At 43.3% G+C, this 25,463-nt stretch overlaps 1 long non-coding RNA gene across 1 annotated transcript; it reads right to left on the reverse strand.

Moving 5' to 3' along the window:
• Window positions 1–25,010, reverse strand: LOC119262776. The gene is made up of 3 exons (XR_005129897.1): window positions 24,961–25,010; window positions 15,437–15,491; window positions 1–122 (listed from the first exon to the last, which is right to left on the reverse strand). It is a non-coding gene; the product is annotated as an uncharacterized LOC119262776 (long non-coding RNA).
• Between the last annotated feature and the right edge of the window lie 453 nt (window positions 25,011–25,463).

Here is a 25,463-nt window from a genome sequence, read left to right on the forward strand (position 1 = left end):
CAGCATAATCATCCTCATTACTGTCTTCTTTTCCCTCCAGCTCTTCTTCTTCATTGAGCTCAGCATCCAAATCTTGCCCTGTGACCTGTTCCAGTGCCATATTGTCACCTGTGCATGTTTGCCTAACACACAAACAAACAAACAAACAAACACAGAAACAGCAATTATTGCACACTGTCCTGTAAAGTTGTATGCCTTGCTGCAACCAAGTGGTTGGACACATGAAAACAGATGTATAAAAATATGACTTTATGCCACCGCAATATGCAGCCACAGTGCATCTGAAATTAACGTTTGACTTATTAACGCAGCACATGGAACTGCGAACTGTGTGCATTTGAGGTGCAAGGTGAGTGAAATAGAATAGCAGTCAAGAAGTTTGATATAAGAGAGAAAATAAAAGTTTGCTAATGAAAACATGAAGGTATTAGCAGCGGTAATAAATGAAAACATTCCACCGCGGTGCGATCCTACACAAGATGAAAACAAAATACGATCTAGCCTGTGAATAAAAGTGTGAAAATTCAGTGTAATCAAAAAAATTCAAATGGGTACTCTTACACAGCGGTATCACTTTATATCACTGTTTCACCACTTTAGACCAATCGGTGCCATTTTCCTTTAGCTGCTGAACAGGAATGGCTTAATGAAGCCATTGACAAAACTTTTTCCTATTTTTTTTTTACAATGAATACCAAACACCTTTGACTTGTTTAGTCTGAGGTGATTTTGGAATGACTGTTATCCAGGAAACTGATCTCCATAAAGCATCGTCAGAGAGTCACATTTCAAAAGTGCACCCTGCCAAATGTGGCCCCTGTCTGTCATCCAGTGTAATGCAGGCCAGAGCCATGTCCTGATGCAATATGTGATTAACTCCGCTCTTTAAATAATGGCAAAGATAATAAAGGACTGTAAGAAACAAATCGTCAAGACAGACTGTATGTTATGAAAAATAGACTATAATTTAAGGCAACCTAGTGGCTTAAGTTGTCTAACTCACTGTTAAAAATGATGAACTTAGTCTATATCGTACAAGCACTTGATCCATGTATAGAAACAGAACAGTCTGCAACGTGGTGCAACAGGTTACACATTAAACCCAGCTAATGTGTACGAAAGTTAACGTAATGGAAGGACTATGTTGAAAGCCGCTGCACGCATGGGAGGTTCGCGAAACACAAACAGTACTCTGACCCAATGAACTGGCCTAGTGATCCAGTGAATTTGGTGGTTACTACCAATTATGCAGGTAATCGAGTAAACTAGCAATAGTGCGATGATTAGTCCAGCAAATTATGTGACACTTTTCAGAGTTAAAGGCTTGCTGATCATGGCTTTAAACATACAATTTTATTTTAAAAGGTGAGCATCCCAGCACCAAGGTAAAGAAATGAATGGAGAGCCGTGAGCCCAGAATTAAAGGGTCCTTAGCCTAAGAGCTCTCCCCAGGCAGCGACAATTTTGTGAACCTACCCGTTTCTTTTAAAAGCCTGAAGAGAATCAGCAAAACCCAAGTTAATATGTTTGTCTCTAGTTCATTTCAGTCATTGGCTCAAGTTCATTTGTTTCACTACCCAAATACATTTAGACTGATCAGCACGACTGAATAATGATCTGCGGATCCCGTGTTTGTCAGTCACTAAGCCCATGAATTGAGAACATACACTTTAATTCATTACTTCTAATTTAGTCATCATTTGTAATCGAGTAACTATGACAGAAATAGTGAGTCTGTTTTACAGAATCCCCTTTAGCTTGTTAATTAAATGTAAAATGTAGCCTATGTTGGACAGAAACATGAAAGAATTAGCTATTCAAAGTAGGGCTGCATGATAAATCGTGTTTTTTCCCCCCCAGGATCGCAATGCATTTCCACGATACACACACTGCTAAGAGCTGCGGACAGAACAGGTCGAATGACCTCACACACGCAGTGTCAGAGTGGTCACTGCAATACCAGCACAAACCTTTAGAAGCTTAATGAATGCTTCTCTGTGCTGGGATTAAACCCACATGGGTGACAGTATCTTAAGCAATCCTGAACTACAAGCTTGTTCTCACCCCCAGTAATGTGTCTTAGGTGTGCGAGGCTGTAGTGGCTACTGCCACAGCAAACATATTCAATAACCAAACAAAAATAAACGGACAAAAACATTCATTTGCTCTTGTGTGTCTACAAAATGGACATATGTTTCTGTAGCTTTTATAGAAAAATACCTGTTGAGGTAATGCTCACTGTTTCTCAGCTTTCAATGCACAAAAGATGTGCTTGCAGTTCTGGTGAAACTACCAGGTAGCATTTCTGCCTCTCATCCAGTCATTATTTTATTACTTTAGGAATCATTTATTCTTCTCATTTAGTCATTACCATATCTAACAGCCTCATTGAACATTGCTTTTCATGTCAATATTGTATGGTCCTAATAAAAGCTGACCATTTTCTAGAAATTGATTGATATAAAAAGCCATTTTATCCATAAAAAGTTTTCAAACAAAGGTATGGAATGTTCTTTGAACCCTGAACTATGGAAAACAGCTGAATGCACAATGGGGGCTAAAGGACTAACATGTAAGGTATGTGCCATTCAATGAGGAAGAAGTGAGATGAACTTGCTGACCTTGCGGGAGGGTACTGGGTTCATGCTACACAGTGGAGGCAGTGGGGGTGGGGCCCTAACCTAAAGCAGACCACATAACAATGTTCAACATGAACTTTCACCCCCACCCAACCTAGCCCACTCGCATTACTCGCACCTATAGCAAAATAGATACAGCCACAACAGCTTGATGGACATCCTTAATAAGTGTGTGTGTGATAATATACCCTGCATTTAAATAAAGACGGGTGGCTGGTGACCCACACATGGTAATAACAACCTGAGATTCATGTCATGTCCACGTTGGTGGACAGACATTCCCAACGAGGCTTGGGAATGTCTGTGTGTTGGGGGTGGGGCATGGTGGAGCATAAGAGATCAGTGTTACACTTCTCTCTTTCAACCTAGAAGAGGGAACGGTTTTCTAACTGAGAATTAATCGTGAACAACAACAAAAACAAAGCGTGATAGAAGCAGAGAGGTGGTGAGGTGGCTGAGAGAAGCGAGAGACCTTCTCACCAAGTGCAAGAAAAAAAAAAATGACACAAAAAGTGCAGGGAAATGGAAGACAGCAGCTTGTATAAGAGCACAGTTACATAAGAGCTGGCTAATACAGCCATTACCTAGCAGTGAATTTTTGAAAAACATTTTCCTTCCTGCATTTTTGGTCTATTTCTGTTCTGCCCGCTCCAAAATATATTCAATTCACCCAGCAACACTAAAGAAAGGCCACACTTGAGCGTTTAACAAGAGACAAATAAACAAACAAATAAGTATGAAGTAATTACATCATATTACGGTGGTATATTGAAGGGTTGGGGAGCTGATAGGTCACCATCAGCTGCTCTTTTCTCTCAAGCACTTTGATGACCACCAAGAGAGCTTCAAAAGCACAGGTTTTTATTATAGCATTTGCTATGATCTACAAAGAGCTCGGTCAGTTCAGCTTCTTTTTTATCTGTTAATGCAGTCTTTCTTGTGGAGAGAAGGACCTTTCACATCATATGTTCCTCTACTGGTTCTATCTTAATTGACATGTCAATTCGTCAATGTATTTTACACTTCTTTTTAATATGCAGATAGACAGAAATGATGTGCTATTCACTTGGTTTTTAGACTTAAATCCTTTGGCTTTGAATGACTCTACATCTTAATTATATTTAAATTTAATTTCAATTTAATTCAAATGAATCATAATGCTTTACCAAACAGTTCAGTACTGATAGTTTTAGGTCATTATGAGCATAACTCAAGAACACTAGCCAGTACATAACCACAGCTTTGAACAGTTATACACACATAGATTTATGATCATTTTAATCACAACACAATTCTTAAAGGTCTCTCTCTCTCTCTCTCTCCCTCTACATACATACATACACACATACATACATACATAAATACATACCATATCTAATGAAAGTGAGTGCACCCCTCACATTTCGGCAAATATTTTATTATACCATAGAAATGAAACTTGGATATAACTTAAAGTAGTCAGTGTGCAGCTCTGCAGCAATGCTGGCAGCACTCATACGTCTAATTTTTGAAGCCAACTTCTGGATATGACGTTGAACACATGGACTCAACTTCTTTGGTCGACTCTGGAGAGGCCTGTTCCGAGTGGAACCTGTCCTGGAAAACCGCTGTGTGACCTTGGCCACCAAGCCATAGCTCAGTCTCAGGGTGTTAGCAATCTTCTTATAGCCCAGGCCATTTTTGTGGAGGTCAACAAATCTATTTCTTAGCCATGAGGTGCCGTGTTGAATATCCAGTGGCCAGTATGATTGAATTGTACCCAAAACACCAAATTTAACAGCCCTGCTCTCCATTCACACCTGGAACCTTGTAACTCTAATGAGTCATATGACAGCAGGGAGGGGCAACGACACAATTGGGCACAATTTGGACATTGGCACCCAAGAGGGTTCAGGCAGTGATAGGTAATAATGGTGGTCAGACAAAATATTGACACCTTGAACACAATCTGGACATGTCCACTGTGAAGTGGACTCACTTGTGTTGCCAGCTATTTAGACATTAATGGCTGTGTGTGATCTTCAGATGACTGCTATATAACCTATACTGCTATATAAGCTGTACACCGCCTACTTTAAGTTATATCCAAGTTTTATTTCTATAGTGTTGTCCTGTGAAAAGATAAATAATAATAATAAAATATTTGCAGAAATGTGAGGGGTGTAGTCACTTTTGTGAGATACTGTATAATCTTTAATAAGCATCAGATGCCCCACAATGTAAACGTTGGCTGTTTTTCACAGTCAACACTATTACAAAACAGACTGACCGAGGCCTGAAATAACCCCACTAATAAGTCTATTTAAAGAAAGCCATTCTTCTTAAATAACTTTCCAGCCTCTGTGAGCAGTGTTGTCCTAGAAACACCAGCTATTCTCAGTCCCCTGAGAATACCTACCCATAATCCCCACCCACTTCAGTGTTCACCTAACCAATCACAGACACAGTGCTGTCCTAACTCAAGCTCACCACATCTAATCAGCATGTATTTCTAGGCAGAGACTGCAATTGTTATAAAAAAATCGGCTAACTTGCAGCAACACTGATATCTAATTAAAACGGACTCTGCAGGCGTGGTTAGTACAGGCGCAGCTGCAGTCTAAACACATCAACAATGAAAAATGAGTTTCCATGATAAACAACATTATTAAGAGTGTAATGTCAGTCCCTTTTCCTTTTAGAAGGTTATACAGTTTTGTTTGTTAAGGCTCACAGAAACTCATTTGTATACACTGCATCTCTATTGAAATCTAGGTGGACCACATTCAGTCTACATGCTGACTTATTCTGTATATTCACACTTTTGCACTCTCCACACTCAAAAACTATTTATTGTATTTAATTTTGCCAATAAAATACAGTCAGCATATGCTGTAAATTTTAAATAGTTGACTTCACTTTTGAAAATTATGCAAACATATTGCCTAATAATTACATTTATTACATTATAATTATTAGTCACACAATGTAATTGAGATAGATCTTCAAAAACACACATGCTTTTAAAAAAAGAAGGCAAACATTATGTTAATGATGATCTTTGATTTCATATATTTACGCTTAAAAAACACTTATTAGCCGATATCCGTCTCTAATAAGCAATCGGATGTCGTCAAATAACCCCATTGTTTTGCTTTCTTTTGAGTGTAGACATCTCTCAGAGTTCCACAGAGGCTTACAGTGCAAATTCTGAAAGTCTTCACCCCCTCCAGTAATCCAAAAGCGCTGACTAGGATTAACCCTGCGTGGTATTGTCTGGTGCAGGTCAAGCATTCTGAAGCACTGTGTAACTCTGATAATGATACTCAACTCATACGCTCAACTGAGCAACATAGTACCAACAAAGAGGCGCCAGTCACAGAGGTTCCAAGGTTAACGCGTTGACTTGGGGTCATGAAGGGCATAGGGGTGATAAGGACCAAGCTCTGTTAAAGGAATACTGCAGTGGTTTTGAACCCAATCTCTACATGTGGTGTCTGTAACATATGATCAATTACCACAGACAGTTCCCAGCACAGAAAATGACTGGAATGACTGGAACACAATCACAGTAGAAGTCAAAGGGAAGATGTTTCAGCACCTGCACACCGGCTTCTATAACGTGTGTTCCAAGTCAACGGGTTTTCTGAAGTCTGTGTAGTCACCATTCATTACGGCTTCAGGTAGGACTGAGTCTAGAACAGTGTAACAGTTCCTAACATCATAATCTCATCCTAACTCCAGAAATGAAATGAAATCTAAAATATAAAGAAGCATTCTACCTAGATCAAAAACATAAACACTGTTCATAAACACTGTCCTAACATTAGGACGACCACTCCTAACTTCTGTTAGTTCACAATAACAGCACAGTGCTGTGACACTGCAAAAGAACGGTGGTTCATTCTCTTGCGTGTTACATTTCAGTCTCAGTGCACACATAAACCACAGAGCTCAGACGTCTCAGAACACAGGGGTACTAATTAGGTTTAGCAAAGCGAGGATTTCAGAGCCAAACGTTTCAATATGTGCTTTTAACAATCGTTTGGGGAAAAAGAAACGAAAAAGTTTGGTTGTTTTTAATGTCATTTATCACATTAGGAATACTGTGACATGGCAGGCAGTGAGAAGCAGTTTTTCCATAGTAAATAAGTAATAACAATTACAGAGGTGCTAGTGCCAAAAATAACACAAGCTTTCACAGGCACCCAAACAGGCACCCAAACACAGCACAGAGCCAGTCTTAATGCATGTAGTGGCATGGAGTAAGCGCTTCATCTCCCACTAATAGGGGTGGTCTTCACAGAAGGTAATCAGCCACCAAGAGCCCCCACAAAAGTACAAACCAGAAAAACTGGGTGTGGGGATGGTACATCAGCCTACGTGTGCACATTTTAAAATGAGCTGTTATTTGTCAATTTAACAATTATTTTCAGTAATTTTGATACAGATCTGTAAAGCGGTCTGTTGAGACGCTGCCATTGTAGCTGGGCTCGGTAATCCTCCTCAGAGGAACTGCATTTGAATCTTCAAACCAAACAACACAGTGCATTATGGTGCATATGCATTATGCTCTACCCCTAGGGTACCTCAGTAGTACACTACTTACTGTGATGCACTGTGGAACTGTTTGACTGTACAGTGCTACTTTAAAATAAGACGACCTGTATAAGTGTTTACGAATAGTTTAGAAACCGTTATTAATTGTTAATGAGTAAGTCATAATAGTTTGGTCATAAGCACTTCATTATGTTTTAAAAAGCAGTTATAACATGAATAAAAAGGGCAAAATCGAGCTGTTACATCTGATGAATATGAATGTGACAAAGCTGACAGATTTAATGTTAACTGATGAAGACGTAAGATCAGTAAATGTCAAAATCTAAAGCTTAACTGTAGAAATGAATTTGGGGTTCACTGCTGCCCATTTTATTTATGAGTTGTAAATGCTTTATAATGATTTTAAGGTCTTTAACACCTAATTATTAAGCATTAGTTTTAGTGATACGGACTCTACATAATGCTTTTGTTTTTATAAGTACACATAGCTCTAGTGTTGATGTCATTTCTCACAGAAATTCATGCACTACAAGTAACTTGAATACATGAATACAAGTTACATGAAGAGCTAATTGCTTTTCTCAAAAAGTAAGGTGGTTATGCTACTCATTACGTCCTGTAAAAGTACACAGGCATGGTGGTTAAGTGGTAAGGCATCGGTCTCGTAAACTGAAGATCACAGGTTCAACCCCCCGTCTGCTTATTTGGGGGTGTTTGTGGGCTGGAGGTCAATGAACCAGCCCTGTGACCGGTTTGATCCCCTGAGTTGACATGACTGAAGTACCCTTGAGCAAGGCTCCTATTCCCCAAATGCTCCCTGGGTGCTGTGGATAGGGGTGCCCACCGTTCCAGGCAAATGTGACCCCTAGTGTGTGTGCATTCACTAGTGTATGTGTTTCACTGCACTGGTGGGTTAATTGTGGAGGTGAATCTCCCCTTTGTGGGGAGCTTAATCTCACTGCCATTTACTTTCAACCCACCATATTCTGTACCAAATTAAGTCACTTCATTGGCAGATCATATGCCAGCATATTTATTAAAACAAGCAAAATGTTCCACCAATATAGTGAGATGTTATGGAAGTTAATGTCAGAAAACACAATGAAAGGATAACTGGACTTTTCAAATTATGCGACAAAGCAGAAAACGACAAAAAGGGAGATACAAGGCTTCTGCACTGACAGCCACGGTAAGCAAAGAGACAAAAGCACAAGAGAGCAGAGAGCACTCCTGGTCTTTTTGTAGCACCCATAAAAAGACTTTTTCGGTCTTTTATGGGGGTTAATAGAACACATTCTTAGTAAAATCACACAAAACTTTATGAAATCTGCTCCTATGCTGGAAAACAATGGAGCATTCCTTTAAGGTGTGTCAGGCGCGAGGACAGAGGCAAGACAGCTTGGGCCAGAGACACAAATTAAAAACGAAAACAAGAAAAAAAACAGCGCAAGGAAACATGAGAAAGTGAGACCCACACAAACAGAAACGGGCACCACACTGTTTCTGGATTGTTATGTAAGAGAGAGACAGGGCTCAGTTTTCCACACCTCCTCCCTGCTCTCTATCTTTCTCTCACACACACAGACACCCAAATAATCCCGCCAATGAAAACAGCATACCTTTCCAGCTTCTCTCAAACTGCCAGATATTAAGTGCGTTAGGGGAGAGCGGTGTTATGATAATTACCAATGAATAAGCAAGTATTAATTGCAATTAACATCTGGCTGTACACATTTACTTTACTCTAGTTCACAAGTTTATCTGATAAACTGTTTATGTGTAGCACTCTTTCTATCTGGAGGTGCTTGAGCATGATTATACTGGCCTGCTACTAAATAAAACTATTGAAAAGAGATAAACGTGGTCATATTCCTTGTGCTTTATTAAAAACAGCTGTCTTCTATTTACATTCATTTGTTATTTTAGGAGGTACATCTGCCTCATAGGCCCACTATATACAGGTGTGTGCCAAAGTTTTAGGCACCTAAAGAACCAAATTAGAAGTAAAAAGACATTTAGGGCATGTGTTTAATTGCTCAGGGATACACGAATATTACAATAACTAAAAATAACATTGATACCTCTCCTTGTGGCGGCCCAGTCTTATTTGGATTTATTATCCAATATCTAATACCCGATCATGTTAAATCAGATGTGCTGCTGACATGTGATGGCATCCAGGAGAAATTAACTAAAATTAGCTCACAAAATATCAAATACTTGTTACTTTTGATCATATTTATGTTTATTATTATTATGTGTCCCTAATATATTTTGTATATATGTGTAAAAATAAGAGAACATTTAACTTCCAACAGCCGGTTATTAACTTTTCAGCAAACATTTCTGAGGAGATTATATGTAAGGTAATTGCTTGCATAAGGAACTATACAAGTATACAATTTCTGCACAGTTCGGTAAGTATTTGAGTTAATAACATCCATCTCCCCTTCCTGGATCGGGGCCTTGTCATGGTGGAAGGGCTTGTGTGGTCTAGGGAGCTTCAGAGCTAAGTCGTCGGGAGCAAAATGCTCCTGGTAGGGTCTCCCAGGGTGAACAGGTCTGGAGTGAAGACCCAGACTAACGCAATCAAAAACCCCACCATGCACAACAGACACAAACAATCATGTACCCTACCCGGGAGAGGGTCACCCCTGGAGTCAGGCCTGGGCTGGGCTAAGCCTGAAGAGGCAACGTGGGGACACCATGTGAGCCCACCACCCGCAAGGTCCACCACTGGGGGGCAATGCAGTGCCGTATAGGCAGTGGGAGATTGCAGGGAGGCCCTTGGCGGCCTAGGCCCCTGTGGCAAAAACTGGCTCTTGATTCGTGGAATGTAACCTAACTGAGGGGGAAGGAGCCTGAGCTTATGCAGGAAGTTTAGAGGTACCAACTAGATATAGTTGGGCTCACCTCCACCCACAGTTTCGACTCTGGAACCAAACTCCTGGATAGGGGTTGGTCCCTCTCCTACTCAGGGATTGGACAGGGTAAGAGGCACAGGGCGGGTGTGGGGATACTCATGAATCCCGAGTTGGTGATCATGCAGTTGGAGTTTGTCACGGGGATGAGAGGGTCGCCTCAATGCGAATTAAAATTGCAGAGAGAAAACTCTGACTGTTGTCTGTGCTTATGCACCACTGAATCATGTGGTTGCCTCCAGCGCTTGCTGGAGAGGTTTGCAGCTCAGTGTGAAGCGGTTGGTATCATAACTTGGGTCAGCACCTCCAAGTCCATGGACTTATCCCAGAAAAGGATGGCATGCCCACTCCAAGTAAGGGAAAAGGACTTGCCCCAGGTGGAGGAGTTTAAGTATCTTGGGGTCTTGTTCACGAGTGATGGGAAGAGGGATCGTGAGATCGGCTGCAGGCTGGGACAGGCGGCAGCAGTAATGCGGTCACTGTACTGGACTGTAGTGGTGAAGAGGGAGCTGAGCCAAAAGGCGAAGCTCTATGTTTACCAGTTGGTCTACATCCCAACCCTCACCTATGGTCATGAGCTGTGGGTAATGACCTAAAGAATACAACCGTTGGAAATGAGCTTTCTTCGTAGGGTGATGGGCTACACTCTACTTGATAGGGTGAGGAGTTCGGTCATCTGGGAGGAGCTCAGAATAGAGGCGCTACTCCTCCGCATTGAGGAGCCAGCTGAGGTGATTCGGACATCTGATCCAGTTGCCCCCTGGACGCCTCCCGGTGGGTGATGTACTAGGCTCAGCCTACTGGGACAAGACACCGGGGTCGTCCTAGGACTCCCTGGAGGGATTATATCTCCAAGTTGGCCTGGAAGCGGCTTGGAGTCCTCAGGAATGAACTAGAGGAAGTTGCGGGTGACAGGGTCGTCTGGGATTCTCTGCTCTCTCAACTGCTATCATGACCCTATCTGGACTGAGCGGTTAATGATGATGATGATGATGACGTTCATCCCTAGTCCAACTTGATTAATTCTGCACTTGAAGGGACTGATAAGCGAAGCTGAAACAGGTAAAGTTGTTTGCCAAAGCAGGTATGTTTTATAAAATGCTATGTACAGTGGAGGAGGCCTGAATCCCCCACTGCAGGCCCCCTGACCTAGAGCTGGAGTACTCATGAGTAAGATAGTATAATCTTTACTGCTTTAGAACCTACAGGCCTATGTAAAGACCAAAGGCAGAAAATCTGCTGAAGTTAACAACTAAAATGCACAGCTTGACACAAAAATAGCCTCAAAGAATGCAAAAAATACCATCCAACTAGAAAGTATCAGACTCAAAGACATTCCAAAGTGCAGGTTGTACACGGATTTCAACACTCAGAAGTGACATCAAACCTTCACTAAAAAATGAAAGGGGAAAGTGTTTGGAGACAAACAAAAATAGACTGTAACTGGCTCTGAATGGCTCTAACTGTCATAGCAGTAATTCATGAAATCAGTGACGTGGGTTTGGTTTGAGTATTAGAGTGCCAGGACTCAGCAAACTTGCATTAACCTTTAGAAGTCAGTTATCACTTTCATTTTTCTGCACTATTCAAATGTAATTTCACAATTACATAGTAGGGTTTAGAATGATGGCGGCACGGTAGCGTGGTGGGTAGCGCTGTCGCCTCACAGCAAGGAGGGCCTGGGTTCGATTCCCCGGCCAGGGTCCTCTCTGTGTGGAGTTTGCATGTTCTCCCCGTGTCTGTGTGGGTTTCCTCTGGGTTCTCCGGTTTCCTCCCACAGACATGCAGTCAGGCCAATTGGACTTGCTAAATTGCCCCTGGGTGTGAGTGACTGTCTGTGTCTGTCTGTCTGCCCTGCGATGGACTGGCGACCTGTCCAGGGTGTATCCTGCCTTCCGCCCGAAGACTGCTGGGATGGGATCCAGCATCCCCCCGCGACCCTGACGGAGAAACGGCTTAGAAAAGGGATGGATGGATGGATGGATGGGTTTAGAATGACCACTGGTTTTCCCTCAATGTCTGTCCAGGAAAAATGACCTGAAGTGCAGGGATTTTTCTAAGTTAAGATGTCTTGTAAAGTTCAAACAGCTTCTTTTTATCCAGCCAAACCACATCTACACAAAGAATACATTTGACTGGCTCAGATGACCCTCAATGTACGGACAACTGTTTGGGAAAGGTGCTACTGTTGATGACGTTGATGATGATGTTTAGGCACCAGACAGCACTGCAACACGATAACTGAGAAGCTAGGTTGACCTGACATCTATGCATTGTGGGCATAACTACTCATTCATCCTATTACTCATCCTATTATATCTCCTCTTCCACTTACAAACACAAATGTAATGACTGAAAGTTTGGAAATCACACTTTTGGCAGAACCTGCTTGTTTTGATGAGCTAGGAGTGAGAAATAATTAATATTAAATTATACCATGATTTTGCCCTGCGATGGACTGGCGACCTGTCCAGGGTGTATCCTGCCTTCCGCCCGATGACTGCTGGGATAGGCTCCAGCATCCCCCCGCGACCCTGACGGAGAAGCGGCTTAGAAAATGGATGGATGGATGGATTATACCATGATTTTTTGTCCCACTTAGTGAGGTAACATTTCTCTATAGTGTTAAACCTCAGATCCTGCAGGTTATTGATCTTACTTTGTCCTCTCCATCTGTCAACGTTACACCTGTCATCTTGAGCAAATATTTATCATTAGATGTAACAGGTCACCGATGACCTTTTTATTTATATGTAAAGGCTGCTTATTAATGATGAAAGGTGTTTATGACCTAATTGATATCCATCAATAAACAAATTTTAAACAATTTAAACCCCCTAGTCTTATTGTAATGCATTAACTTTTTTATCACCAGAGATAACTGTTTAAGAATTCATACATTAAGCAGGGACAAAACACTATATTATATGTAAGGCTTGGGAAAAAAACTCTAAAAAGATGGTAGAAGGGAAGAACTGGAAGAAATGATGACAAATCCAGCTCAAGTCCTCCCTGTGTCCTTCATTACTCTCTCCCTAGATCTCTACTGCCTCCTACTCACCGAGCCTCCTATTGAGACTGTTAACAGGAACAGACTGAACCTTGCACCAGTAGCCCAAAGAGAGAGAGAGAGAGAGAGAGAGAGAGAGAGAGAGAGAAATGAAAGACGCAGAGAGGACCTGAGATGGATCTGTTAGAGGTTGAGAGAAGACAATTAAGAGATATAGAAGAGAAAGACACAGTGACAAGAGACAGCAGGTCTACATCTAACACTGAAAAAAAAAGCCTTCTTGCCTCACCTGTTCTTTCATTTCAACAGGGCTTCTATACTCCTAATGAGACGCAACAGGGCCCTCAATTACATTGTGTTTGAAGCTTTGATTATCAGGCCTGTATGTAAATGTTTCCAATTTTTAAATAACTTTTAGCACTTAGATTAAAAACAACATTTTTTTAAAGCATTAATCTTAATAAGTGTAACTAATTGTCATGTTAAAGAGTCACTACACCCGAAGTCGTTTTTTTTCATCAACAGCTGAAATACACTGCTCTGTAATAATAAAATATACCAGCCTTGCTTAAAATGTGAACACAGCTTTCCAAACTGTAAAAACACAATTTTTTATCGTGCTCAGTTCCGCCTCTGCAGTGCCCCCCGGTTCAACTCTGCTACAGGTATGGATGACGTGTCTTAGTACCGAAGTACCATCAAGCGTCACAGTATGCAAATCAGTCTACCAATGTTATCGCCCCCCCGATGGCGCCCTACTCGCACCACACTCATAAATATATAGTCACCTACAGCGAGGAGATAACCACACTCACGCGCTGAGCTAAAACAATATATAATAGAAATATAATATGCCAGCTGTCTGTACCAACTGTAAATAACCCAGTTTATCTAAGATTAGTTTGTAAGTCAGATTGATAAATGTTCAAGACATGACTAGGTAACCCAAATGATTGATTAAGTGAGGATTTCTTCAGGTGCGCGCACTCACTGAACAGAAATCAACGGCAATCAACACTGGAACTATGGAAAGCGACACGGTTCAGGAAATGTTAGCGTTATATGGCCATTGTTACTGGTGGCGTCAACCTCTGGTCCATACATCCTTTCTCTAACTTTTTCCAGCTTTCCATATTTGCAGTGCTAACACCTATAAGTGCCATGAACATCTTGCAGAACGTAAGGATTTAGGGCCACCTGTGACTTTGATGTCAAACTGAAAGAAACTTAGACAGTGTTCAAAGACATCCACTTTATTCATTCGGATTTCAATGCATCTAAGAACTCTAAGGACTTGGACTATATCGAATACGGACCTGCTGAGCAGATAACTAGAAGCCAGCTCTTATGGTTTTAAGCGATGCTCTATCATTTGGACGTCTTTGCCGCACGCTGCTACTTTTTTTCTGCCGCTACATTAAATCTTCAGCGGCTCGAGTCCGTGGCTTATACTGTTAACGCTCAAGACGCACTTTGTGATCAGAAATGCCTTCCCTTGTCGAAAATGGGGATGGTAGTGGGGACCTCCAAACCTGTAGATCGCTGCAGTGCCCTCCCATTTTTGAGCATTTTTCAAATTGTGCCAGGGGTGGAGCTAGCTGGAAATAGTGGGGTGTGGTTACTCATTAATGGTCATGCTGAGAAAAGGCAGTTAAAGGACTTTCATCAGTGCTACACAAAGAAAAGTCAGAAGCAGATGCACACAAGAAGTCTAGCCACAACAGAACCCAATCAAGGAGCTGCGGCCTGTCCTACCAACAATTGCCTGATAAGGTACAATGAAAAAAAAAGAAAGACAAAGGAGATGCACCCTTAGAATTAATCCAATACCTGTGCTGCATCCAAAACCACTAACTAGCATGTCAAGAGTAGTACGCCATTATTAGAAGTCCAAACATTAGTACAGTATGCATAATGTGAATGTGGCTTATAAGTGGTTGGGACACTCTCTGCTCTACACAAGAATCTTTATCCATCAGTTTAATATGACCATATTAGATGCTTTACCTTTGCTGAGTTTACAGCAGTGAAAAGTTCTTGCTCTGTGCAGGTCAGATTCCTTTTCATTAGGACGCCGGTAGCACATGCACACACAATTTATGTACAGACAGTCACAGATAATACATGCAAATACAATTTATGTTTTACATGCATAGCGCAAAGTTAACATTGCTCTCTTTGAGACATGAATAAATGTAAATAACACAATTCTTATGAAGTCAGTAATGTGGTTACAAGAATTTAAATGTCAATGCACTTCAGTGAACTGTAAGAGAGAAATAGACTTCTGCATGTGGGAAGGTTTCCTTCAGAGTCTGACAACATACTTGCATGTAACGCCACTTGTCCAGATTGTCCAGGATTGTCCAGGTTTTTGGTTGCCTGTCCAGGAAAAGATTGAATTCAGTACTAGACACCAAAATCACCAGGAATCCAATGATTTTCACATTTGTGTTTTTTACATGAATTTTAAACGGCCTCTATATACAATCAAACCTTCTTCAAGCATAAGTAGACTAGCTCAGATTTCCCTTAAACAGGGACAACAGTTTGGTATAGATGTACTGTAGGGGACTTGTTTAGGGAGCACTGCAACGTGCCAACTGAGAAGATCAGGTTCTCTATCTAAACTGACATCTCTCTACCTTAGAACTATGCATCGTGCCTGCATAATTACCATAATTAACACTGAGCCGCTGATCCAGTGTCCAGGAATTTTACGGGGCGCTAACTAGGGAGTGGTGTCCAAAACGGAATATACAGAAAGAAAAGAGGGAAGTGTCGTTAGACAGTAGAGCAGAGTAAAAATGAAATTACAATGACAAGAGCAGCAATGATACAAGCATGAAGCTTCAGCAGACCCGACACCGTGGCTTCATAACGACTCTCTAAACAAGCACATTTGTTAGCGTTAAAATCTGTTTATTAAATGCAACCAGATGATAAGCTGCCAAGTGAACATCACTGTTTGCTCCTAACTGGCTCACTTGTTATATTCTCTGTATAACTTTCTATGTTCCCGCTCACTGTGTTACTGCAATGCTGAGAATGACCCACCACCCAAATAGTACCTGCTCTGTGAGGGTCCATGGGGGTCCTGACCACTGAAGAACAGGGTGACAGAGTATCAGAGAAACAGATGGACTACAGTCTGTAACTGTAGAACTACAAAGTGCAGCTATACAGTAAGTGGAGCTGATAAAATGGACAGTGAGCGAAGAAACAAGGAGGTGGTCCTGATGTTATGCCTGATCGGTGTATAAGTCAGTTGTGGTTGATTCACTTGATTAATAATTACACACTTCAGACTGTTTTAAGTCTCATGTGAAGTCAATCAAGACACTAAAAAATGCTGAGTGCAGCCTGCAGTCACTGCCCTCGTTGTGCAGTGTTGGCAGCTACGTGTTCTGTGATATTCTCCTCATGCATTAGCCGTTTTCATGAAATATTATTTTCCCTGTTTGGAATATAATGCTGCTGTTTGTATTACTCTGTAGCAGCAGATAAACTGATTTAATGAAAGAGTATTATTCAAGTTCCTGCTAGTGCTGCCAGAATTACATTCCATCACACGCAACCTACGGAACATAGTAAGAAGTTAATGCTATAATACACCCACTTATTACATAATGTTAGTCTGTTAGTTTGATCAAGAAATGAAAAAAGGCCCAGTAGGTAGATCAGCTTAGGTACTCGAAAACTGAGACACAATCTGAAGGAGTTGTGCTTTAAAAATTTTATTAAAACATTATTGTTTACACAAACAGGTGTCAACTCCTATAGTTTTCCTGCCTAAAGCAAGTTCCCCCCCACAGTTTTGGAGGTGTGCAGCAGTATAAGGCTGGGATATGAGAAATCCAGTCCAATATAGTTGTCCACGCTCTTTGGACAGCTCTAACAGTAAACATCACTATGTGTGTTGAATTCAGATTTGTCCTGTTTGTTTCATTGCACTTACTAAGTGTCGTGCTGTATGGACTGTGGGTGGTGGCGTACTGATTTGAGTGAAATGTTGTTGTCGCACTTAAGCTGTACACAGACAAAACAAAGCACGCCACATGCAAGAAACAAGCCTAGTCATCACAGCGTCACTCGCCAGGATAAAAAAAAAAAAAGTTCTGTGCTGTAATAATTAGATCAGCATTAGATATATTTACTCCTCTTAACTTTTTGTTCTGTCAGCTCATCAAATACAGCCACCTGGCTCTCTCTGTCTCCTCTCTCTGTCCTTCTCTCTCTCTCTCGGCCTTTCATTGCATTTGTACATGTATTTAACTGTATTTATTTGTGAGTAAGAGACCGCCAGGCTGTTTAACCTTCAAAATAGAACTTCTGATTCGGTAACAAGTCATTTGTATGACTACCAAAGGAATATATCACGATAAACAATATCAAAACGTGTTAAATTGTCATTGTTGCTAATGATTTTAATGGTAGAAACGTATGAGTGTCAGTGAATTTATACAGTATGGAGGCTATGAATACAAGGGTGAACGTGTCTACGTTATAAAAATTGGTTCAATGTTTAATGTTAAGACAGTCAGTAACCTGGTGACCTGAACATTTGGAGTTCACTGAACTTTGAATGTTAACGTGTTAACAGAATGTAAGGCTGGCTTTACACAGTGAAACGTATATAAGTTATAAAATTATCATATTATAAAATAAACCCTACACCACACCGCTCATGCTATATAGTCATCCACAAGGTTTAATTTACCTATTCATAGCATTTTTTTTGTTGTACATATTTTCCTTTTGCCATATCTAACTATATACCTGTCTGTCTATCCATGTAGGACTCTTAACTATCTCCTTCTTTCGGCTGCTCCCTTTAGGGGTCGCCACAGAGGATCATCTGCCTCCATCTCACCCTATCCACTGCCTCCTCTACTTTCACACCAACCATCTCCATGTCCACCTTTACTACATCCATAAACCTTCTCTGAGGTCTACCTCTTCTCCTTCTACCCGGCAGCTCCATCTCCAACATTCTTTGCCCAATATATCCACTATTCCTCCTCAACACATGTCCAAACCATCTCAACCTGGCCTCTCTGGCTTTATCTCCTAACTGCTCCACCTTCACTGTCCCTCTGATCTGCTCATTTCTAATCTTGTCCAGCCTCGTCACTCCCAACGAAAATCTCAGCATCTTCATCTCCGCCACCTCCAGCTCAGCCTCCTGTCTTTTAGACAGAGCCACAGTCTCCAAACCACACATCATAGCAGGACGCACTGCTGTCTTGTAAACCTTCCCTTTCACTCTTGCTGCTATCCTTCTGTCACACATCAGCCCTGACATCCGTCTCCACCCACTCCATCCTGCCTGCACCCTCTTCTTCACCTCTTTTTTGCACTGTCCATTGCTCTCTTAACTATATGTTCATGTTTTCTATCTGCTGTGTGTATGTTAAGCCTTTGAAAATGAATGTTTAAGTAGCCAATACAGTGTAGTCTACTTAATACCTGGCACATCCTGTCCTCAAAGCACAAGTGGACTGTGTGTGGACTGTGTCAGTCTCCTTTCTGTCTAGCTAAATATCAGTTAAAGAGGATAAATGGAGGGACAAGCAGCTGCTTTAACAGTTACCATATGGTGAGCTGCTTGTAGCTGTAATGGCCGAGTTTCAAGTGAGTGATGATAAATGAAAGCTTCCCTGCTAAACGTCACATTTACTGTTCTGTTAACTATCAACTATTAGAAGTTCAAAGAACTCAAAATTTTACGTCTACCAGGTTATTACTTTTTTAAGTTAAAATGTTCCCATATGTAAATATGCTGTTTAATAGAAAAGCAATAATGAACTTGGAACAGCGCTCGTGGTCCAGAAAACACTCCTATTTCCACTTGGCATTGAAATGCGTCCCGCATCTGAATGATGTCTGTAACGGCTTTTAAGACACGAGTATGACTGCGTCTGTGTTCAGATCTCGCTGTCCTGATCTCGAGGCTGTCAAGCATGCGTTTCAGACCTGTGAGTAAAAACACACAGCGGCCAGCTTGGCTACACTTATAGTCTAACATCACATGCGCTTTCAATATGGTTCCCGACTCTCTTGTTAACCAAGTTATTATTTTAGGCGTCTGAAAGTGTTGAAAAGCAATTTGCCACCTATGGCAGTGCGCAGCTCTCCGCTCACAGCAGCCTGCCATTTTAATCCATACTTTTCTTTTGACTGTGCTTACATTGTGGCTGCTAAGTAAACACACATAACTCTTTTCTTTCTCTGTATATTAAAAGCCTGAAACGCTCAAGCACAGCACAGCTTACATAGACTCCGCTTACTCTGCTCTAGTGCCACACCAACCTGATTAAATACTGTGCGGGGATATGACATCTAATCAATATCTGGATGCAGAAGCTACGTTTGAAAAGGGCAAATGTAAATGTGCTGTGCCTTGACTGGATGGTGATCCGATCACCATCATCGGAACAGGTGGTCGCACCTTCATGTAAACATGTATGCAGATCTTAAAGCCTGCCTATTTACTGCAGTATATGTAAAGGTGGAAATGGGCGAGTTTTACTAGAGAAACTTCCCAAAATGCCTGTTTCTGATACACTTTTATATTGAAATATACCTTTTCCATTCTTGACTTTATAATGGGCCAACAAACGCTTTAATTTGGTTCATTTCCTGCATTAAAAATAAGTCCTTGACGAGCTGAGAGTGTGACTTAACTTTCTCCTATATTTTTGTTAAGGCTGCAAGAACAAAAGCATTCCAGTGCTGCGCGTTGTCAACAACAGCGTTTCTGACTGATTCTTGCAAATTTATCTGGATCTCTGTTCAGCCCAGTTATTTTCATTAAAGACCTTATACTCATCCATCCATCCATCCATCATATTCCGCTTCTCCGGGGTTCGGGTCGCGGGGGCAGCATCCTGAGCAATGAAGCCCAGACCTCCCTTTCCCCAGCCACTTCCACTAGCTCCCTGGGAGGGATTCCGAGGCGCTCCCAGGCCAGCTGGGCGATATAGTCACGCCAGCGTGTCCTGGGTCTTCCCCGGGGTCTCCTCCCCGGTGGACTTGCCTGTGACACCTCCCAAGGGAGGCGTCCAGGAGGCATCCTAACCAGATGCCCGAACCACCTCAACTGGCTCCTCTCAACGTGAAGAAGCAGCGGCTCTACTCCGAGTCCCTCCCGGATGACCGAACTTCTCACCCTATCTCTAAGGGAGAGTCCAGACACCCTGCGGAGGAAACTCATTTCAGCCGCTTGTATTCGCGATCTCGTTCTTTCGGTCATTACCCAAAGCTCATGACCATAGGTGAGGGTGGGAACGTAGATCGACCAGTAAATCGAGAGCCCGCATCAAATCAACAGACCGGTAAAGATCCCGCATCACTGCTGACCCAGCACCAGTCCGCCTGTCAATCTCCCGCTCCCTTGTACCATCACTCGTGAACAAGACCCCGAGATACTTAAACTCCTCCACTTGAGGCAAGAGCTCATCCCCGACCCAGAGAGGGCTCTCCACCCTTTCCCGCGTGAGAACCATGGCCTCGGATTTGGAGGTACTGATCCTCATCCCGGCCGCTTCACACTCGGCTGCAAACCGATCCAGTGAAAGCTGAAGTTCACGGCCTGATGTCCCCAATAGGACCACATCATCTGCAAACAGCAGCGATGTGACCCTGAGGTCACCAAACCGGACACCCTCCATCCCCTGACTGCGCCTAGAAATTCTATCCATAAAAATTATGAATAGAATCGGTGACAAAAGGCAGCCCTGACGGAGTCCAACTCTCACTGGGAAAAAGTCTGACTTACTGCCGGCCATGCGAACCAAGCTCCTGCTTTGTTTGTACAGGGCCTGAATGGCTTGTAGCAAAGAGCCGTGTACCCCGTACTCCCGAAGCACCTCCCACAGAATACCCCGGGGAACACAGTCGAATGCCTTCTCCAAATCCACAAAGCACATGTGGACTGGTTGGGCAAACTCCCATGAACCCTCAAGAATCCTGGAGAGGGTAAAGAGTTGGTCCAGTGTTCCACGACCAGGGCGGAACCCGCACTGCTCCTCCTGAATCCGAGGTTCGACTATAAGCCGGACTCTCTTCTCCAGTACCCTTGCATAGACCTTACCAGGGAGGCTGAGGAGTGTGATTCCCCTGTAGTTGGAACACACCCTCCGGTCCCCCTTTTTAAAAAGAGGCACCACCACCCCAGTCTGCCAATCAAGTGGCACCACCCCCGATGTCCACGCAATGTTGAAAAGGCGTGTCAGCCAAGACAGCCCCACAACATCCAGAGCCTTGAGGAACTCGGGACGGATCTCATCCACCCCTGCAGCCCTGCCGCCAAGGAGCTTTTTAACTACCTTAGCGACTTCGGCCTCAGTAATGGACAAGCCTATTCCCGTGTCCCCAGACTCTGCCTCCTCACTGGAGAACGTGTTGGTGGGATTGAGAAGGTCCTCAAAGTATTCCTTCCACCGCCCAATGACGTCTTCAGTCGAAGTCAGTAGCACACCATCTCCACTATATACAGTGCTAGTGGCACACTGCTTTCCCCTTCTTAATCGCCTGACGGTTTGCCAGAATCTTTTCGGAGCCGACTTAAAGTCACTTTCCAAGGCCTCACCGAACTCTTCCCACACCCGGGTTTTTGCCTTGGCAACGACTGAAGCCGCAGATCGATTGGCCTGTCGATACCTGCCAGCTGCCTCTGGTGTCCTACAGGCCAACCATGTCCGGTAGGACTCCTTCTTCAGCTTGACGGCATCTCTCACCTGGGGTGTCCACCACCAGGTTCGAGGATTACCGCCCCGACAGGCACCAACTACCTTGCGACCACAGCTACAGTCAGCCGCTTCAACAACGGAGGAGCGGAACATGGCCCATTCTGAGTCAATGTCCCCCACCTCCCCCGATATCTGGTCAAAGTTCTGACGGAGGTGTGAGTTGAAGATCAATCTGACAGGTTCTTCTGCCAGACGTTCCCAGCAAACCCTCACTATACGTTTGGGTTTGCCTGGTCTGACTGGCATCTTCCCCCACCACCTGATCCAACTCACCACCAGGTGGTGATCAGTTGACAGCTCAGCTCCTCTCTTTACCCGAGTGTCCAGTACACATGGCCGCAAGTCCGCTGACACGACTACAAAGTCAATCATTGAACTGCGGCCTAGGGTGTCCTGGTGCCATGTGCACTTATGGACATCCTTGTGTTCAAACATGGTGTTCGTTATGGACAAACTGTGGTTTGCACAGAAGTCCAAAAACTGAACACCACTCGGGTTCAGATCAGAGAGGCCATTCCTCCCAATCACACCCCTCCAGGTCTTACTGTCGTTGCCCACGTGAGCGTTGAAGTCCCCCAGTAGGACAATCGAGTCTCCAGGAGCACTTTCAAGCACCCCTTCCAAGGACTCTATGAAGGCTGGGTATTCTGAACTGCTGTTCGGTGCATAAGCACAGACAACAGTCAGGACCCGTTCCCCAACCCGAAGGCGTAGGGAAGCTACCCTCTCGTCCACCGGGGAAAACCCCAACATACAGGCGCCGAGTCGAGGGGCTATGAGAAAGCCCACACCTGCCCGCCGCCTCTCACCATGGGCAACTCCAGAAAAGAATAAAGTCCAGCCCCTCTCAAGGAGATTGGACCCAGAGCCCAAGCTGTGTGTTGAGGTGAGCCCGACTATATCTAGCCGGTATCTCTCGACCTCGCGCACCAACTCAGGCTCCTTCCCTGCCAGTGAGGTAACGTTCCAAGTTCCAAAAACCAGTTTCAGCAACCGAGGATCAGAACGCCAAGGCCCACGCCTTCGGACACTGCCCGATCCACAATGCACCGCACCCCTACTACTGCCCCTCCCATCGGTGGTGGGACCTTATACTCAGTGACACTTTAATTAAACACAAGGAATGCATGCATTTAAATCTCATTCCTTGATTTATTTTCCTTAAATATAGATCATATGTCTATGGACAGCAAACCTTGTATCTCCAAAATAGTAACTTTACAGGAGAAGGAAAAAACATACTTTGCTTTCAATGTAAGTCAATGGAACCAGAATTTTTCCCATGGCATTTTGGGTCATTTGTTTTAGGGCATTCATCATGAAATTTACAAACAATGTAAAGAGCAACAGACACTTTCAAATGATGTCAAAAACTGAAAAATGCCAAAAATGGAGATACAAGGTTTTCTTCCGACAGCAAGGATATATGAAGAACAGTCTGGAAAAGGATCACAATCTGGAAATGTGAATGTTAAAAAATCCGTGAATTTGTTCATAAGCTCAGAGATACAGATGTTATCAAAAAAAAAACTGAAACTAACGGCATCATACAGAAACATCTCTTATACGTTAATTTAACTGAAACCACTGTTAACGAGGAACATAACATGCAGTGTTAATAAGGCAAACAAAGAGCCAGTAAAACTTCACACGCTTGTAAAAAAACAAGAGGACACAGTGAATGGCGTCTAGCAGCTCAGTGCCAGTCATTATCTCACAGCTGGGTTGCATTAACGAAGATGCTAAAGTACTGAGGACAATTTAAACTCAGCTCACTGATAGAAATTTCAACCATAAACACACTAATCAGCAAATAATATCGAGCGGACACTGAGCAGACCAGATGTCCAAACGCAAACATCTACTTTCATCACTGATTATTGAGTTTCTTGGCTGCTTTTACGTTCCAAACACACTCGTTACAATGAAGCCTGGGTGGGTGGGCACTGCAACGTGATGTTCCTCTGGCTGAATGGTCTGTAGGGTTAGCCTGAGGTGCATCCAACACACACTCTGTTTCATGCACACACTTTAGCACAAGTAAAACAACGATACACGACTTCCCGAAGATTCCCTTACCTAGATTTTTAAGTTACGTGATACTTCTTTGATCCCACAAACGGGGAAATTTCACCTCCGCATTTAACCCATCTGTGACGTGAAACACCACATACACACTAGTGAGCACACACACACACTAGGGGGCAGTGAGCACACTTGGCCGGAGCGGTGGGCAGCCCAATCCGCAGCGCCCGGGGAGCAGTTGGGGGTTAGGTGTCTTGCTCAAGGACACTTCAGTCATGTGCTGTCGGCTCTGGGGATCAAGCCGGCGACCTTCCTGGAGTACCCTAACCTCCAGCCCACGACTGCCCCTTCTTCAGATCTGAGCCACAATCAATCAATCAATCTATCAATCTATCTATCTATCTATCTATCTGTCTATCTATCTATATATCTGTCTATCTATCTATCTATCTATCTATCTATCTATCTATCTATCTGTCTATCTATCTGTCTATCTATCTATCTATCTGTCTATCTATCTGTCTATCTATATATTTGTCTATCTATCTATCTATCTATCTGTCTATCTATCTGTCTATCTATCTATACATCTGTCTATCTATCTATCTATCTATCTATCTATCTATCTGTCTATCTATCTGTCTATCTATATATTTGTCTATCTATCTATCTATCTATCTATCTATCTATCTCTCTCTCTCTCTCTCTCTCTCTCTATCTCTCTCTCTCTCTCTCTCTCTTTAGGAGACCCGTTTTCTAGCGTGGAACCCTTTTTGGTGCTAGACAGAACCATTTTCCAAAAAAGTCTTTACAGAACCACACATGACTCCATCCGACCGGAGAACCGCGTCACCACGCAAGAACGCACTGAAGCAAGAAACGGTTCCACGCAGAACTCGCGGAACAGGGGGACTTTCTGCTGGACGAGTAGGGGGAGCGTGCTCGCTCGTGTTTCACAGGTGCGACTAAAGCAGACTGCGCTCTCAGGAATCCGGAACGGAGACCCCTGCAGCCCACCAGCGAGCACGGCTTTAAGGCACTGTGGACAAAAAAAGAGAAAAGCGGAGACTCACCTCTCGCAGCCATCAGCGCAGAGCCGAGCCCAGCCGAGCCCGAACTTTCCCCGCAGTCTGCCAGAAGCACTCCTCCCCTCCTCCCCTCCTCCAGAGCTGCTACACTCACGCGGCAGTTCCGGGACCTCGGGGCTCCCTAACCTAACGGGGGAGCTGGGGGTGGGGTGGGGTGGGGCTGGGGGTGGGTTGTGTATGTGTAAAGCAAAACACTGCAGGATAAACACACTTTACACACTTTAACAACCGACCACTGACCACTTCAGACAAGCCCTGTGAAGCGGCCCCGACCTCCTCAGGAACGGCCCAGCTGAACGGTCAGGAGCCACGCGGCCAGTCCCGCGAACCACACAGGCAAGAGCTGAAGCGTCGGTAAAGCTAACGGCTCAGACTCTTTGCCTTTTCAAACTGCCTGTTAAAACTTCAAGCTGTAGAAATAGTATAAACAGTTTCATTCATCAGAACAGTTATAATGACACTCACACCAAATACCCAGCAGGTGAGAT

The sequence above is a fragment of the Pygocentrus nattereri genome, chromosome 29, assembly GCF_015220715.1.
Source record: "Pygocentrus nattereri isolate fPygNat1 chromosome 29, fPygNat1.pri, whole genome shotgun sequence".
Taxonomy (NCBI): Eukaryota; Metazoa; Chordata; class Actinopteri; order Characiformes; family Serrasalmidae; genus Pygocentrus; species Pygocentrus nattereri.